General features: G+C 43.3%; 1 protein-coding gene across 3 annotated transcripts in view; it reads right to left on the reverse strand.

Moving 5' to 3' along the window:
• ADGRF5 (adhesion G protein-coupled receptor F5) overlaps positions 1-12,575 on the reverse strand; it is a 103,721-nt gene that overhangs the window by 64,325 nt on the left and 26,821 nt on the right. For 2 of the 3 annotated variants that reach the window (XM_025382291.1, XM_025382288.1), the window contains exon 1: positions 6,128-6,404. The exons of the other annotated variant lie outside the window; for it this stretch is intronic. The gene's annotated coding sequence lies outside the window, so the exon portion shown is untranslated. Of the gene's footprint in view, positions 1-6,127; positions 6,405-12,575 lie in introns of those variants that run through there. 3 annotated transcript variants of the gene reach the window in all.

Here is a 12,575-nt window from a genome sequence, read left to right on the forward strand (position 1 = left end):
AGAAATGGCTTTGCTGTCCTTAGCCCGTGACTTCTCTTCTAAATCTCCATTTCCTTCTCTAGGGATTTTGTTAGATTTTGACCAGATAATGTGTGTACTACTTAGAATGAAAATAAAAAACAAAAAACAAGTATTACTTTATCCCCCCGCCCTCAACCCCAAGAAATACGGTACCCTGAGAAGTCCTTGCTAGTTCAACATTTCCTTACTCTGGACAGTTTGACTTTAGTCCTCACCTCATTATGAAAAGTATTCTGTAGAAGCAAACCCATAACATTTGCCCTAGTCCTCACTCTCCCTGGCCTGCGGTGTGTAAGTGCTCCATTTGTGCATGGCCTCCTCCTCTGCAGGGCTCCCTTTCCCTTTCCTGGTTCTCAAGGCTCCTGAACTTATGCCTTTTCTCCTTCTATGCTCCCATCCTCATCATCCTGCAGCTGCCTCACTGTGCGCCCTGCCAGATACCTCTCCTGGGACTACAGCTCTTCTCTCTTGACACCTTCTCATAGTGAGCTCATCCACTTCCATAGTTTTAATTATCAGTTTATGTGAGAACTCCCAGAACTGTATTTCCAGGCTCTGACCTTTATGGCATATTGCCTCTTTTCTTGTCCCCAAAGATATCTCTTTCCTCTGCATTCCTATTTCCCCTCTTTGCTAGACATTAGCACAGCCTTTTCGACTATACTATTTCCACTTGAGTGTAAATTCAGATCATTGAAAACTGAACTTGTCTCCTCTCCCACTGCTCTCTCCTAAGTCATCCCTTCCCAGATTTGCCAACTGCTGGCTTCATTCTCCAGTTTCCTAGGCTCACAGCTTCACAGGTGTCCTTGGACAAAAGAAGCGGTGCAGGAGTAGAAGCAGCAATTCGACCAGGCACTAAGTCATGTTACCTGCTGCTGATGTGCTCAAAGCCCCTCATTGGTTTGGATATTGTCATCTCACCACACTGGTTTGGACATTGGGCCACCACATTGGTTCGGACATTATCATCTTACATCTAGATGGTTGTAATAATCTCCTGAATGGGCCCCTCCCTCCTTTCTTCCCTGATCAATAATCCAACACAACAGCAGGGAATTTATTTGCCCAGAACACTATTCTTCCTAAATTGTGACTGTGTCATATTTAAATACTTTAAATGTTTGCAAATGCCCAGAGAATATTTAAGCTAATTCACCAGGCAAGCATGATTACCATGACCTAATGTAAAATGAGTTCTATCAACTTTTCTCCCATAACACTTGGGTATAGAACAAACTGACCCACTCCCAGCTTTTATTATACCTTCTTTCGTCATAAATATTAACAGAAAATACTGGTGGAATGCATTGCTACCTTGAAGCTGCTTCTTACACTATTCTTGGCAGCTGAAATAATCTGTTTCTCCTTTCTAAACTTTACTCATCATTTCAGGTCTTGCTTATTCATTCGGTAACAACAATTGCTATCATTTATCAAGCACTTGCTCTGTGCCAGACACTTGCCATATGGCAAGCATTAGGCTAAGCACTACACATGCACTAGACTCATTTAGTCCTTATAATCCTGTGTTATGAGAAGTATCATCATCTTCATTTTACAGATGAAGAAACTGAGCCATTGCTAAACAAACACTGAGCTTTGGCTAAATAAACATACTTGGCAAGTGGCCAAGTTTGTCTCCAAAGTCTGAACTCTGACCTTGATGGCATATTGTCTCTTATCTTGTCTTCCCCAGAGATATATCTTTCCACTGCATGCACTGCATTTCTCTCCTCAGCTCCTCATCTGGTCCTGCCATGTGGATCACTTTTCGGCACTGTGTGTTTTTGTGCCTAGCACAGTAATTAGGCATATGGACTCTGAAGTCAGACTGCCTGAGGTGGAATCCTAACGTGCCTATATTTGCTAGCTTTTTGTCTCAGGTAATTTACTTAACTTTTCTGGATTCCCCCATCTGTAAAATGGGGAGTATGATTTTATCTGAGGCATAGGATTATTGGAACAACTAAATGGGTTAACAATCGTCTTTATAAAACACTGAGTATGGTGCCTGGCACATAGCAAGTACTCGATAAATATTGTTTGTTATTTCTCCTAATGCTATCCCTCCACTAACCCCCACACACAGGCCCCTGTGTGTGATGCTCCCCACCTCGTGTCCATGTGTTCTCATTGTTCAACTCCCACTTATGAGTGAGAACATGCAGTGTTTGGGTTTTTCTTAGAAATACCTAATGTAAATGACGAATTGATGGGCGCATCAAAACAACATGGCACATATATGCCTATGTAACAAATCTGCACATTGTGCACATGTACCCCAGAACGTAAAGTATAACAATTGAAAAAAAAAATCAGTCAAAAAAAGTGTTTGTTATTAAAATTCTCAATGCCTGTAACCTGCTTTCCACTAAGAGTCTAAGCTGATTAAGAAGAGAGGTTCTCTGCCTCTGCAATTCCACGGCACTTAGCAAGTCACTCCAGAGTAGGTGATTCCACTAGGCTGTAATTTTAAAGATTTCACGTTGGCGATTATCTTTTAGGACATAGGGAAGATTCCAATTATTTTAACCATCATGACCAGAGTCATACCATGTGATCTGAAGTGTTGAGCTGATAAGTAACTTGTGAATCATGGTGTGCCCTTAGCTAATATGTATATTTAACTCAATCATCCTTATTAGAGCACCTACTCTGTGCAGAAACTCGTAGGTCCTGGGGAAACTGACATAAATACTGAACAGGCCCTGTAGCCTTCTCTATCAAGGAGACAAACATTGCACTGACGAGAGATGCTAATTTGAACTGTATCAAGAAACGTCAATGGGGAAAAGGCTGTAGGGGAACATGTTATAATTAAAAAACAGCTGTGACTTATTGTCTATTCATATTTAGTGCAATCCAGAAAGCGGCAGCTCATGCAAACGATAATTAGTATTTCTTTTTTCCCCCTTTCTCTTGGGATTGGGATACAACATGGCAAAATGACCTTGAATAAAAACTATGATCCGATAGTCATCTGGCATTAGAAAAACACATCCTGTTTATCTAGAACATTTAATCTGCCTTTGTAAAATCTGCAAGTCTCAGGGAGCCTACGTATCTACAGTGAAGTCAGCAGGGATGTTCCAATTAAAACTGGAAAGTCAGTGCCATTGTTGGAGGTGTCGGAAATCTCCTCTTCACTCTGACGTGCAGCTGTGTCTGCTCCTCCAAAAAACAGCAGCAGCCAGAATTCTAATGATCTGCACTGCTGCTGACACTTTTGGCCCTAATTTCTTGGCTTCATAAACAGCCATTGCTTCTGCTTCTCAGTTTAGCCACTGTATCTCACACAGCCCAGACTCAGTCAATCTCAACCCCAGCTGCCTTATAGAATCACTTTGGAGATTAAAAACAACAAACAAACAAAAAATCTAACCATGCCCTGGCCCCGTCCTCAGAGATTCTGATTCAGTTTCTCTGGCAAAGTGTCTAAACATTGTTTTCTTTTTGTTAAGTTCCTAGGGTGACGCCGACGGACAGCAGGTGATAGAACCTGCTAATATCTGGACAAGGCAATAGTTTAGTCTAACTTCAGATTCCCAGCAAAACATCTACCATGTGGCTACAAAGCTGACAGAATCCAGTCAATCACATTAATTCTCTATTCCACGTGACTTTTATCCTCATAGTACTGACAAAAACAATGGGACTGCAAAGACAGCAATCTGAGTTTCTTCTCATCTCAGTCCTCCAAAAAAATTCATTGTGCCATGTGAGGCAAATAAATTAACCTCTGAACCTCTTGTTTTTGTATTCCATTAGATGAGAATAACTTGCCTGCTTTACCTGTGACATGGAGAAAGAAGAGGCATAAAAGTCTTTTGATAGCTAAAAAGTTGCATATAAATACAAGAGATTGAATGCATAATATTTAGGAGGAGACAGATTAGCCTCATTAATTCGAGGAGGTGGGACCCCATGGGATATTTTTTAACTGCTCCAAAATGCCCCCAAGTACCCCATAGCACAGTAAGTGAGGTTACTATATCACAGTCAATAAACCCACACTCAGTGAGTGAGGCAGTGTTAGTCTACAGGGCCTCAGTGGAGGTCTCTCATGTGGCTAACACCATGCACTAGGAAGAAATGATTCATCAGAGTAGCCAGACATCTGGAGAAGGGACAAAGGCAGGCAAATTTTACAGAATGTCCAAAATCAGCAAGGCCTAGTGGCCCTATAGTTTGGGGTGGAGAAATCCTGTAAAGAACAAGAAAATATGAAATAGCTACGGAAAGTGTTTGTAATTATTCTTGGATTTGACATTGCTTATTTATACCTTTTTCCCAAAGACTCTCTCCATAAGCTGTGCCAACTTGTTCATAGTGATGTTTTCTTTATTTGCCTGTCTCTTAACATTGTTGGTGGGGAAGGGAAGGCCACCCTTTTACAGAAGACTAAAAGAGATGGAAAATGAACCCATCTCTTAAATGCATTTATTATCCACTGAATAAAAGGGCAGTCTCTCCTATCTTTACCTTCTCTGGGCCACTAGTTATTATCTATCTAGTTAATTTCCTGTAATTTTATTTTCTCCCCTTTCATTTCTAGAGTAAGAAACCTCTGATGGCCTTCAAGGGAAAACCCCAAACCACTAATTGGCAAATCTAGAATTTAATCCTTAGGAGGTTGTTATTAACATTATTAATTGTCAAAGCCAAAACCAACACAAAATAGTAATGGTAAACATGAGTAAAACTCTTTTAGACTTTTCTAAGAGTTAAAAGCGCTATTCATGTTTCCCATCCATCATTTTATCCTTTCACTGAGAGGAAGGAGTTTAGGATCATCACATGAACTTGACAATGAGAATTTACTGTACTCCTGTGCCCTGGCTTGTCCTAAGAGCTCAGAAGAACAGAAAATAAAGCCCTTAACTGGTAACACAGAAAACAATTGATAGAGTAATGTTTGGGGAGGGGAAAAGATTGTATATTGGGGGTGCAATTGAAAACTGTTAAGAGAAGACCCGTTGCAGTGGCTCACGCCTGTAATTCCAGCATTTCGGGAGGCCGAGGCGGGTGGATAATCTGAGGTCAGGAGTTCGAGACCAACTTGGCTAACATGGTGAAACCTCATCTCTACTAAAAATACAAAAATTAGCGGGGTGTGGTGGCAGGTGCCTGTAATCCCAGTTACTCAGGAGGCTGAGGCAGGATGATCACTTGAACCCAGGAGGCAGAAATTGTAGTGAACCAAGATTGTGCCACTGCACTCCAACCTGGGTGACAGAGTAAGACTCCATCTCAAAAAAAATAAAAAATAAAACCTATTTAGAGTTATTCTTTTATGATAAGAATATAGTCAAGTATTACTTGTGTAATTCAAAAATAACCTTCATTGAAACACCAACTACATTAGCCCTTTATGAAAGAAAAAATGCTATAGTGAAGTGGCGCGGCTCGCCTTTCTGAAGTATGAGAAAACATGGTGTAAGCAAACTGCACATCATGGAGTTGCTCCTTTAAAAACGAGTCGGCCTGGCCCTGAAGCCCCCGCACTTTTACTGACCTCCTTCCTAACGCTGACTACAAACTCTTTTCCCCTCAGTCCTCGGTGGGAGGCTGCAGCCTACATTTTACATTTTTAAGGTCATCCCTTGCCCTTTGGAACGACTCTCCGGGAGCTGAGCGAATACCCGGGGCTCCTACTGCAACTTCCTTCTTCAGCCCGACCTTCTTCAGCCCGACCACAGCAATGGCCGCCTGGCCCTGAAATGCTCTTGGCAAGAGCAGGGGCTCAGTAGCTCATGAATGCATTGGTTTTTATAGTATTTTCTGGTTTAAGGATGAGAGAACTTGTTTGGAAAAAAAAAAAAAAAAAAGTCTGTTATAAAGAAAATCCTAAAGGATCCCAGCTAGTTGCTCAATACTCCATCTCCTTTAACATAGTCTCATTAACTGGACCAACAGTGTGCACAACAGTCTTGACTGGACGTACTTTACCTTCCCAACATACATATCATAGCTACGCAAAAGAAAAGCAGGCAAAGAGGATCGTAAGTGGAAGATGTCTTAAGAGAAGTGATTTAGGAGCCCCTGAGCTCTTGCTACAAAGGGAGACAGAGTGACAGACCGTAGTAGGAGAAATGTCTGTTACCTGTCCAGCACTGCGGTCCCCCGGCTGGCTCCTGCTCTGATCAGATGCCTAAAAGCTTCCCAGTTTCCACTATGGGGCCATTTGTCTTGCGGCCTCCTGGGCAGGGGGCCTCACGCCCAGTGGAGGGAGAACCAAGCAAGACTCATTTCGCGTTTTCAGACAGGACTAGCAGCTCCGCTCCCACGCTCAGCCTCACTGAGGCCTCCCCCAGCTATGATTCTCCCAGCCTCACAGAGTCATCCCTGAGAGCCGCGCTGCTGTTTTAAAAACAAAAAGTGATTTCCTGGTCCTCTTCCCCGGATGGCGTGTGCGATTTCCCTCACGCCCATGGGAAGTCCTTCAGATCCTTCTTATCTGGAAACCTCTCCACCAAGTGGACAGACTTGTTTAGTCAATGCCCCTAGTTCTCACTTCCCTTTCTCCAAAGAAAAAAATCAGAAAAGCAAAACCAGAGCAAACCAAACATAGGTTAGAGCTAATGAGAGGTACAAGATGCCTGGTTTCAACTTAAAAGATGACCACTAAATTAGATTGTAATTTCAGAGTGAAGGAAAATGAAGACCAGCGATGAATTCTTTGTCTTTAGCAGTGCCAAGAAAGCAGAGAATAAAAGAATCCGCAGAAGAGAAGAGATCTAAAGAAGCTGTTCAGTCCTCCCCCGCGGGAGGGCTGTACCTCAAAAATGCCACATTGGAGGGATGTCCAGTTCTCCTAGGTTTCCAGGGAAACTCCGTGAGTATTTGTGTATCAAACTATAAATTTAGTGGTACTTAAAATACCACTCGGTAACATGGATATTTAAAGATAACGAGATATATGGTAAAGGCCTGTTTGGCAGGCTGCATTCAGGTTGTTGGGTTTAAAGATGAATTATAGTCAGCTCATTTTTGAACTGGAAGTGACCCCTCTGATCCTCATTTTACAAGAGAGGAAACTGAGGCCCAAGGAGAAACCTTCCCAAGGTCAGAACACAGATGGAAAATGCTGTTTGACTCTCTACTCTGGAGCTCTGCCCACAGAAAATTTGATGAATGGCCTGGAATCGGCATTGGAAATAAATGCTTCAGGTGAGTCCCATGCAGGTAGTCCCAAGAGCATCTTCAGAGAATTCTTCATAGTGTCAAAGAAGGGACTCTGGAGTCAGACTGTAGGAATTGACGCTTTAGTCCCACCAATTTTATGTGGCCACGTACACATTACTTGACCCTATTGAGATTCAATATTGTTTTGTTTTTAGACAGAGTCTCACTCTGTCGCCCAGGCTAGAGTCCAGTGGTGCGATCTTGGCACACTGCAACCTCTTCCTCCCGGGTTCAAGCGATTCTTACACATTACTTGACCCTATTGAGATTCAATGTTGTTTTGTTTTTAGATGGAGTCTCGCTCTGTCGCCCAGGCTAGAGTCCAGTGGCGTGATCTTGGCTCACTTCAACCTCTTCCTCCTGGGTTCAAGCAATTCTCTTGCCTCAGCCTTCCAAGTAGCTGGGACTATAGGTGCCTACCAGCACATCTGGCTAATTTCTGTATTTTTAATAGAGATGGGGTCTTTCCATGTTGGCCAGGCTGGTCTCAAACTCCTGACCTCAGGTAATCCCCTGACTCAGCCTCCCAAAGTGCTGGGATTACAGGCATGAGCCACTGCTCCTGGCCCTGAGATTCAGTTTTATAATGTGTGAAAGTGGGATGATAATCGTACTGAGTTTACAGACTCTGCTGAAACTGAAGAGGAAGAGTTTAGTAACTGTTCATTGTTCTCTGGAGCCCTGGGCTCCAGTGCCTCCAAGTTCATCCTCTCTCCCCTCCAGCTGCCTTCCCTTCTTGTCATGCTATCAGACTGGGGCAAGTCAGCAACCACCAGCGGGACTTAGGCTTGAGACCAGAGTATTTGGGCAAGAAGAGGATGAACTTCAAAATGTTATTATTCCACTTCTAGATACTGATTCTCAGCTGTAGTCTATAGCTTGGATTGGATACACCCTGACTTAAGAAACAGCCTGCTGAGGGACACAGTTCCTGGGCAAATGCTGCCTGTTTTCCTGCTTGTGTTTTGGTTGCTGGGTGCAGCAGGCTCTCTAATATGGAATGGGCGTTGTCAAAGTGACTGTCCCTTTCCTTCTCTGAGGAGCAATTCTTCTCGTCCACGGGTCCCTGCTTGTTGTTAGGAACACTGTGTGCTTGCTGCGCACACATTACAATGAAAACAAAAGCAAATAAAAAAGGGAACCACCATATGGCCTCAGCGGCAACCCAGAATGAACTGTGGATGGAGAGACCCTGCCCCGTCGTAGCTACGGCTGGAATTGACTGTCACAGAGGCCGTTTTCCCGAATCCTAAAACGTTGGTGTTGGTGGCTGAACCCAAACTTCTTCAACCAAACTGCAGATGTAGTCAGAATAATTCACCAGTCAGGTTATCTATGTTTCTTAATATGAAATATATCTCATGACTGTAAGGTACAGTCTCATTAGAGACAAAGCTCCTACTTTCTCATGAAGAAATTTCAGCACCAAATAAATACGTATTTTCCAGCATGTTCCCAGCTGTTTCACTCCTGCCCTTCTTTCACTCTACCCTTCTCCTTTCTTCACACAGGTAACATTTAGTCTCCTTTTAAGTTCCAAGTGTTATTTCTTCCAAGGACCCTCCTATTTCTCCCAGCCTGAGCCAAGTATTTCTTTTTCCTGATCCCACACTGCCAGATGCATGTCTTTTTGAAGTTACCACACTGCATTCAAACAAAATCCATTTGTTTGAATGCAGCACCTTGAAGGCAGACACTGGTCTCATTTATGTTATGACCAGCTCCTATTATAGTGCTGGTATATAGTGGGTTATCAGTAAAAGCAAGTGAAATTAAACTCTCCATTTCATTTTCCATTGCTGGTCCTTCCTCTTAACATAAGAATGTCTCATAGCTCAGTCTTTGAAACGCTTCTCTGTTGACACTTATTTCCCAGGTAATCTCTACTAATTTTGGCTTAAATCTTTTTGCTGATGACTTCCAAATGTCTATCTCTATCACAGACCTCTCACCTGAATTCCTGACTCATGTATTCAACTGCCTACTTGATATCTCCATTCAGTTGTTCAGTAGGCCCTCCAACAGAACATGTCCCAAACTAAACTCCTGATCATCCCTCCCAAACTAGCTATACCATCAGTCTCTCCCATATTAGCAAAAGGCATCTCCATCCTTCCAGTTACCCAGATCAGAACCCTGAGAGTCATCTTTGAGTCCTCCCTTGCACACTTTACATTTAATTTGCCATCAAATCTTGTTAGCTCTATTTTCAAAATACATGCATAATCTGGCACTTCTTACCCCTTCTGCTGCTGTCATTCTCATCCAAGCCATCACTATCTCTTGACCGGATAATTACCAGTGTCTTCCCTGTCTCTGTGCATCTCCTCTTGCCCCTTATAGTCTGTTCTGAAAACTGCAGCTAGAATGGTCTTTATAAAATACAAGTTATATAAAGTCCACCTGTGCTCAACTCATCTCCTGCAGTCAGAGCACAAGTCCTTTCAATAGCCAGTGAGACCTACATGATCTGCACCACCTTCTGTTCCCATTGTTCATGCTGCTCCAGGCACACTGGCCTCCTTGCAGACCAGGCAGTCTGCATTTCAGGGTACTTGCTGTTCTCTCTGCCTTCCAGGGATGTTCTTTGTACAGATTTCCTCAAGACTCACTCCGTCGCCTCATTCTCACTTTTGCCCCAACATTGCTGTCTTAGTGAGGCCTTCATTGACAGCCATATCTTACATTTCATCCCTCCACATCCCCCCGACTTGCTTTAGTTTTCCATATCATCTCTGGTACACTATATTACACTTGTATTTTGCTGGATGTATCCACCTTGCATCCCTGCACTAGAAGGTAAGCTCCCAAGTCGAGTGCAGGGGCTCATGCCTGTAATCCCAGCACTTTGGGAGGCTGAGGCAGGTGGATCACTTGAGGTCGGGAGGTCGAAACCAGCCTGGCCAACATGGTGAAACCCTATCTCTACTAAAAAATACAAAAATTAGCAGGGAGTGTTTGCCGGTGCCTGTAATCTCAGCTACTCAGGAGGCTGAGGCAGAAGAATCGCTTGAATCTGAGAGGCAGAGGTTGCAGTGAGCCAAGATTGCGCCATTGCACTCCAGCCTGAGTGACAAGAGCAAAACTCTGTTGCCTGCTTAACTGATTCATTGCAGAGGAGTATTTGAAAGTGTAATGCACAAGTGAAGTTATTAATGCCACAGCCCTGGCCAGCATAGCTAAAGTACATATTAGTTCAACTTGCGAAATTCTCCTACCTCCACATCTTGACAGGGTAAGCCCTGCTTTGATAAATTTTCTCTTATTTTTTAATCCATAACCAGATGTTGGCAACCCTTTTGACCCAAGGTCAGCTCTCTTTTGGTATTTCTACATTGAGGCCAAGAAAGTTCTCCTTTGGCACTGACCTGTCCTTATGCAAGGAAGGAACCGGCAAATAACTGGGCAGTTTCATAGTATACAAATGGTCTTATTCTTATCTCGGGTGTGTATATTTTGGCAGAGCCTCCACTAATGGAATTGGTCATATTTGTGCTTAGCTGCAGCCACTCAGATTTTATTTGCACTGACTGCTACTGCACCCATTCCACCAATAGACGGTGTTATTACACCTTCTTTGTGTATGCGTCTCTCAGATATTGATGTTGTTTTGCTATGGAAGATTGCAAAGTTTCCATCTTTTGAGCCAACTGGACACAGTTGACAGCTGCCTTCCAGCACTTCTTATGACTCCAGTGATGGCCCCAGCTTCTGCCAGAAATCCAAGTCACCCTCCAAGTGGGACTGTTTTCTGGACTCTATTCCTAGCACTACCCCCTCTGCCATCTCCTGGGAGAGGGAGAGACAGCACCTCGGGTGAGGGGGGACAGTGCAGATTTGAGGTATGGTTCATTGAGGTGTCATCCACACTTCTCTCTTGACCCTTATTGATCTATTCTTGGAGAGTGCTGACCACCAATGGCCTGTGAGCCATCCACAGCCTTCACATTCCACTTTCAGTTCTTAGAGATGGCATGCTGTCTATGTAGCAGGAAGTCATTTCTGATCCCCATGGTGTGACATATGTCATCCACATACCTCAGCTGTGATGCACAGAATTTCAGAGTCATCGACTTGTCATTGACTCTTCCTCCCTCAGTCCCCTCCAACCCAGTCCCATGGAGAAGAGCAGGTATTTGAGGACATGGCATTCCTTCTTGTCTTGGCCTAGGAGGGAATCTATTTAGAAGGAAGCAACACTTTTCCTCTCAATGTACACATGTCATTTTGTCCATGCACACTGGGCAGTCACTCCTGTTTTAACCTCTGCTTCTTTACCGTGCATCCTGGGTGCGGGCTCTCTGCACTGGTGGATACCTTATACTGCAGTAACAGCGAGGTTGATCTGCAAACATCAGGCAGAATCCTGGCTTGGGACTGCAAAGTCCTGTCCTCACAACACCATCTCCCATCCAAATTCCATCATTCTATGCTATTTTCAGTGCTTCAGCTTTTCCTTTGACTCCCAAAAAAGTTTCCCTCATTTTTACCTCTGTTTGTAGAGATAATTTCCTCAGAATTTATTAAGGCGATTAGTGAACAGTCATAATGCCAAAACCACTAGACAAATATGTACTAAGAGTCATCCACGCCAGGAGAAAATCAGAATCAAATAATGTTAGAGCAAAGGGTGGGCGGGGGGTATAGCTGGTGATCATTTGTTCCAAATATCTAGTATTAAAGTTGAAAGGCTTAACCAAGGTCACAAGCAGCATTAGTGTCAGAGACAGACTTAGAATTTAGATCTTCTGTCTCTGCATCCCATGCTGTTACCTTATGCTCTGGTGACCCCCAGTCCCCACCAACACATGCATTCCCATCCCCAATTTTCTGGTAGGAGAAATAATGGTTCTAAGTAGAATAAGGACACATGGAGGTAAAGTCCTGTTACACTTCTGTAACGACGAGAACAATAAAAAAATCTGTCAGCATTTATCCCCTCTTTATTTAGTTAACACAAATACACTTCTGATGCAAGCCAGCAACAGAATTTCCTTGTTAACATTATTATCACAGAAGTAGACCAGCAACAGTTAAGCAGTCTCTTTTCCATCCAGAACCCCCAAGTCCCACCCACTCACCTAGGTCCCAGCTTTCATAGAGTACTCAGAACAACATCATAACAGGTGATAAAGGCCTGAAACCTCCTTCTCAGACAATACCCATAAACAAAGCTTTGTCATCAATAAGTCAACAAGCAAGCTTTATTGAAGAAGTTTCTCCACGTTTTACCTCCCTAGGCCAGAATTAAGCTCACATCATGCCAAATAGCTGTATTGCCCTTCTGAGACAGAAGGGTAGTCTATGCTCTGGCTAAAATGCTTCAATTTGGTTTTTACCTAATTTTACCCAGGGAGATACTGAAA

This window comes from Theropithecus gelada, chromosome 4 (genome assembly GCF_003255815.1).
Source record: "Theropithecus gelada isolate Dixy chromosome 4, Tgel_1.0, whole genome shotgun sequence".
In the NCBI taxonomy this organism is placed as follows: domain Eukaryota; kingdom Metazoa; phylum Chordata; class Mammalia; order Primates; family Cercopithecidae; genus Theropithecus; species Theropithecus gelada.